Below are 7067 nucleotides of genomic sequence, written 5' to 3'. Positions count from 1 at the left end.
GCGCTCCCGAAAAGTATGTGTATAAAGTTTTATTCGAAGAGTTTGAATAAAAGAGTAGTTTGAACTGTAAAAGTATACTGATATAGTGAGCGCAATTTACTTAGACGCACTTAATATTTTTTCAAAAACGATACAACGAACTCGAATATAAATGTTTTTTTTGTTGAAAAAGAAAAAGCAGTGCTTGATAGTAAAAAACAAAAAAGAAATATATATCATATCAGTCATTCTTCTTACATATGTACAAAAACACAAAAATAAGGCAAAATAAACGCGCAATTTTCTTAGGCGCACTATGTTTAAACAAAAGAAATCAAAGAGTTTACACAGTTTTGACAATGCTTAATACTTTGTAATTCCTCCGTTTTGGTTTATAACTGAAAAAATTCGATTTGGCATCGAATCTATCAATTTTTTGATAATCACTCGTCGATTTTGTCCCAAGCCTCTTGGATTGATGCTTTGACCTCACTCACTGTGGAATAATGACGTCCGTTGGCATAGACCTTCCGTGAAATTATTCCCCATAGGTTCTCAATGGGTTTTAGGTCAGGACTCCTTACTGGCCAATTCATTACCGTTATCTGCTTCGACGAGAAGTAAGACTTTGAAAGCTTGGACACATGAATGGCGGCGTTATCCTGCTGGAAAATTAGATCCCGATCGGCGTGTTCCTCCAGAAACTTTATAAGAACGTCATCCAGCATTTCAGTGTACTTCTCTGAGTTCATTCTTGTATTTATGAAGCACAAAGTAAGTTTTCCATGGAGTGAAAAGCCACCCCATATCATGACAAATCCGCCTCCAAAGTTTCTACTCATTCTTATGGGATTGTTTTGGCGAAGATCATGCCAGTAAGAGCTGAAACCGTCTAGCCCGTCCAAGTTAAATTTTTTCTCGTCCAAAAAAATAACCGAGTGCCATTCTTTGATCCAATGCATATGATTTTTAGCAAAAACAATGCGATTCTTCTTGTGCATTTCTTTCAGAGGGGGCCGTTTCATCATTTTCTTCCATTTTATGTGGCCATCTGCATGTAAAATTTGCAGCACTCTTCTTTTTTTAATTGGTAGCTGCAATTTTGATGCGATTTGAGCTGCACTGAGCCGATTTTTTGTTGCTTCTTCCTTTATTTGGGTTTTGAGTCGCCGATTTATCTTTGCATTTCGCTTGTTATTCGTAGGGGCTTTACCATATTCCTCACCCAAACGTAAAAAATTTCTTACAACGTGTTCCGATCGGTTTATGTGGCCTGCAATTTTCCTCTTTGAGAATCCATTTTGATGTAAACACCCTATTTTGGCTTTTTCTTCAGCGCTTAGAAATTTTCCCTTTGCCATTCGACTTGCGCAAATGCGGAGCCTATTTCGTAAAGAATTTGTATGGTTTTTGCTTTTAGAATATTAGCTCAAATATTAATGTGTTATGAAATACAAACCTTCTTACAGAACAATCAAATAAACTAGTCCGAACTACCGAAACAAATATATGCGTCTATAAAAATTGCCCACTTACTTAGCTTCTTTTTTATGAAATTCATCATTATAACTTTGCAAAATAAAAATCACATTCCTTTTATGTTTGTTTAGGTTTAATAATGGAAAAGAAAAAACAATAATGAAAAAATATCAATAGCTTTGCTCTTTAACAAAAATAAAAGCATTTTTTTTGTGTGCGTCTAAGTAAATTACGCTCACTGTATATACTTAATGGTATTTCCGAAGTTTCCTTTAATGCGTTACGAAAATCTTGACAAACCTTATATACCCTTTTTACATTTTTTCGTGTAATGAGTATAAAAAGAGGGGCCCCTTAGTATGTTGGTAGGGGCCCCTTAGTTAGAATTTGCTTACAGGCCTAAAAAATGTAGTTACGCCACTGAGTAAAACTCTACATTATTTTATTTAACATTAAATTTAACATTATAACCGTATTTTTATTTTTGTCGAAAACAACCATGACCATATGTATTTATTTCTGCGGTCCTACAATATGTACAGTATTGGCCTGCCATCGCATTCGATCTGGATAGACCTGATATAAAGTAAATAGAAATATCGTATATAATTCAGTGCTTTCAATATATTACCTGTAGAGAAGAGCAAGTAAATATTATTTATATCTTGGGATAGATTCATATTTTTTTTTCATTTATTTTTACATCTCCAGAGAGTAATGGCAAAATTTACTTAAAACGTAAACAAAGCCAACAGGGGAATAGGATCATTGGACAAAATTATTATTTTGTGTAAACTATTGTTATTTTGAGAGATTAAAAATAATAACATAAAAATATTGACATCATCGTACAGAAAATGTGATTTATTCCCTAAAAGAAGCGTAATGAAGGCAGAGAAAAGAATCAATTTTAGTTTCATAACGAACTAGTTATATAGATAAGAAAAATTGGTGTCTAGTCGAATAGCTAGGATTTCTAAGGAGGTATTCTGATTGAAGTATTCTTATTTCAATAAAAAACAATTGAAGGAATATTTACTTAAAAAAAACTGAGGAGGAAGCAGTGCAAGTTCAATTTAAATTGATAACAGAGACTCTATGCTCTACCTAGGAGAAAATATCACATTGCGTTATGGATTAAAATTGTACGCAAAGATATATATATATTATTATAATTATAATTTTTTTTAAGACTTTAGATAAACGTATATACAATTTTAAGAAGTTAAAATGTTTAGTTTTCTCAATTTTTGACAAACTTTATTCAAGCCTGCAGGGTGGAATGGAGTTTCTTTATATTTTATGCTATAAATTCTAGTTTTCTCTCTCATCCTGGTTAAAAAGTTTTTATGATATTAATAAAATTAATAATTTAAAATATTTTATTGCATTAAATTGCTGTACAGTTGCGCATAAAAATACATAAAAAAGCCTATATTAATGAATGTGCCACACTTCATGGTTTGTTATAGCAGTGCCTGTAAGCAAAATGCAACGCTCGTAATGCATTTACACCGAACGTATGCATGCATGCGGGCAGTTTTGCATATTTATTCAAAAATTTCTTGGATGCTTTGTTGCATGTGGACTCAACACAAAAGCATGCCACGAAAAACAATGTTGCGAGGCAGAAAGTAAATTTGGACATTCTTCACACTTTCCTGTTTGTATTGAGGTCATGTATAAAATGACAAGATAATCAACTTATATATATTGTACACAAATATGTATATATGGGAATGCACGATGTGTTAAATAAATACAATACTATTAGAAATGTATTCATTCTGGTATAAAAAACAACTGCAAATATTTTCATTAATTCTTAACAAATAAATAATTACTTGAAATAAAAAAAAATTATGCAAATATTTTTCTTATTGTTTCTCTGCTGCTATTTTCATGTCTTTAAAGAATGCGACTACTCATTTAAAGAATGCGACTACTCATTTAAAGAATTCAACCAAGAGCCACCAGCAGCGAAGCAAAAGTGTAGTTAATTGAACAAAGAGAAAAAACTGTTAGAACTGTTGACCACAAAACCGAGGCATCCATGTCATTTACTGTCAAACGACGTGTCTATAATTTATCAATTTTTTTCATTCTCAAGAACCCATTTTTTTCTCTACATTTTTGCGCATAAATAAAATTTGTTGTATGCTAAAAAGGGAAATTTTCAACAAGACCTGTTTAAGTAAGCCGATCTTCAAAGAAATACGAATTTTTCCTCCTAAACTCTTTGACCTGATGAGGAAGCGAAAATAGAAAAGTGGACACCGTCACGGTCATGACAATAATTTTCAGAAAATGCAAAACAAAAAATGAGAATAATTGAAAAAAAAATTAATTTAATTTTCATGTTTATGCTTAGAAGCTAACAAAAGAAAATATCTCAGTGATCGCACCGACTGAGACTGACTAGTGTAAGAGCCCAACTTTTCCCAGGAGAACTGAACTTGTCATCGTGGCGCTTTCGTTGTAAGTAGGTTTCTTGGGCGTAAGTCTAATTATGCTTATGATGAACACGAATCTGTGTGTATACTCGTAGAAAAAATACAAACGGATTTATAACAATTTTCTTAGAAGCCAAGATTTGTTTTCGTCTGTGGTTTAAAGATTGATGATTTGAGGCAAAATGTCAATTATTTGACGTATTTAGGACAGTAGAATCAGGTGTACAAATAGAGATATTGGACAGTACCATTTACTTTTTAAATTTAATTTGAATTCTTGCACGCAAAAAATAATTACATTACTTTTCCTTTTAATAATTAATAAAGTCATTTAGTAATAATGATGTTTTGTTAAGTAAATTTGAACAGAACACCAAGACGTGACAGCAGTAACAGAGGCTTGTTTCAGTCACAATCATATTAGGTATCCAACATATTTTTTGGAAACCAAGTGCAATCAGACCATAGATCAGTTTAACAGCCCATTTTCTCAAAGGTTTTGATTATTAATTCTTCTGATATAGATTTGTTATATTCGCATATTTAAGTTTAGCACAAAATAATATATAAGAACATTTCATTACATTTTACAATTTTAGTACAAAAATAATTCTACAGTTTTTTACTTGCTATCTGCGAGTTATAAAAATATCTACTAAGCCACTCTTTTGAGGAAGTGTGAAGAAACCACATTTTACAAATCATGTAATCATTTTGGCTTCGGAAGCCACAATAATTTAGTTTTTGATTTAAATTTTATTAAATTTACTGTTTCTACATTCCATATTCGCAAAGTTCAATTCTGTGCTAGACATGCAATCCGACATGTGAATACCTGGTGCTAAATTGCACAGATACTTGTACCACAAAACTTTTCGCGTTTTAAAATTAATTGAATTTGTTTAAAGATGATTTATTCTTAGCCACAATTAACTGCAACTCAAAAATTAACGGACAATTATGATCATCTCAGCGTAACTATAGTAGCCCAGTGTAATGTACATGAAAACAAGAAAGTTCCTCAGATCTATTTCCTACAGATACGGTAAATGGGGGGTGGGTGTAGAAGTATATTACGAGCATTAGTTGCATGAAAAATGCATTGGTTTACTACTTATTTTCTAGAGTTGTTAAAATTTATTTGAGTTAAGTTAAATTCAGTTAGTTATTGTAAAATTAATTAATTTATTTTTAAAAAATTTTTTTAATTACTGCGGTTAATGAATACTCATGTTCTGGTCTATGGACTGCAAGTTTTTAATTAAAATTCGGTAAAAATTAACAATAAAGTAGTAAATAAACAGTTATAAAGTCTAGCCAAAAATTTTTTTAAATTTTATTTTAATTATTTTCGTTTTAATTGAATACTTGTGGAAATTACATCTAAATTAGATGTTAAAGTAATTCATTGAAGTTAAAAATTTTATTTTTACTTTTTAATATAAATAGAGTTCCGAAGGTTTCGTTTAATATTTCTATATAGTCATATTTAAATTTCATACTAATTTTATATAAAATAATATTTTATATAGAATTATATTAAAAAAGAACAAGTAAGTAAGTAAGTTCTTAATTAAGTAAACTGAATATACCGTTCACGCAATTTTATATATATATATATATATATAAACGCATTTTAATTAAACTTTTCACATTTTACATGTTGAATGGTTGAAATAAGAAGAAAAGTAATTAATCATATTTGTGCTGAAAAATTTTATCTTTCCATGTGTCACAAGAATATTTCAGCATTTCACATTTCAGCACAGAGCACATTTACTTAATCATAATTAAACGAAAAATGTTAAACGTCAGATGGGAGATGAGAAATGTGAAATGACTGTCACCACAAAGAGTTGTGAAATGTACAGATATAAGATTTGTCAGATTTTGCTGTGAGAAGTGTATAATAACCGGGCACTAGTGAAGCTCCTCTAAGAAGTTTTAATAACAGGTACGCTTGGCAGAAAGCCGTATACTGTATCCGTAAATATGGATTCAAAAAAAATTAAAACTATTTATAAATTCAACTTAATTCGCAAAATTCTTTAAAGATGTTCATGTTTTAACTTAAAATTAAATATTTTTTTTAGATAATTTATATATATTATATTTATTATTATATTACGTATAATTTCTTTTATTGAGTAATTTTTTTAGTTATTTTTTTCTGACAATAAGCACGTACCATTCATTAGCCGATTTGGCTGCGTAAGAATTGAAATAAAACTAGGTTAAGTGAGCGTAAAACGCATGCAGCATTTACTGCATTTTATAAATGCTTTTACCGCATTAAGGCAGCAGGAGAAAGAGTTTTCACCCAATAAAATGTGTCAATCCATTCACAAAGAATCTTTTTTAACTCAAACAAAACAAAAAAAAACGAATAAAATTTTTTTACAATTTATAAAATCTTAAAAAACTTGACTTAACCTTTTGTTTCTAAAGTTTTTTTTACAACATTCTGAACTTGACAATGGTAATTGCAACGCCAACATAAGATACAGCAACGCATAGGCACATAGGCAGCAATAGTAGCTTTTGAACTTTGTTGATAGCACGGAGCTACCTTAATACCGCCTTTAAAATGAATGAATTTTCCACGAGAACAAAAACAAATGTATCTTTTTGCAATATTTTTTAAAACAAATTTTATTTCAACAACGGCAATTCGAGACAGCAAATGTTGTTAGTGCCGGCAAAATGCCAGCCACTTATGCAGCAAGCTAAGCTCTTTTTTGTTTTCAAAACTCAACCCGCATACCGGCAGGGAGACTAAGTATTTATATATTAGTTGTGTTTTGGATCTTGTTTTCTTTTTCTGAACTTGGTTGCAAAGTGAATCATTGAACCATTATAAGCGCCTCTAGTGCTCGAGGCAAGCGGGTTGAAAGAGTGCAGTTTGTGACAGCGCCTTCTGCTGCCGATATCTGAAAAATGTACCGTTCACCACAACATTAAAAGATACTAGCGCGCTGACTAATAACAGCGGCAATAACAGCGTCAACATTGATGTTGCCAGTTACTGTGAATGCTCGAAATGCACCTACAGTACTTATACTGTAAACTATAATCGGTCAATAAGGTTTCAAATATTAAACTATATTTATTTGAAAACTACAAAGAGAGCAATCCTATCATCAATTATTATAAATT

The sequence above is a fragment of the Teleopsis dalmanni genome, chromosome 2 (assembly GCF_002237135.1).
Source record: "Teleopsis dalmanni isolate 2A chromosome 2, ASM223713v2, whole genome shotgun sequence".
NCBI classification, from domain to species: Eukaryota; Metazoa; Arthropoda; class Insecta; order Diptera; family Diopsidae; genus Teleopsis; species Teleopsis dalmanni.
The sequence above is the reverse complement of the archived record's forward strand: the minus strand, read 5'-3'. Positions refer to the sequence as shown.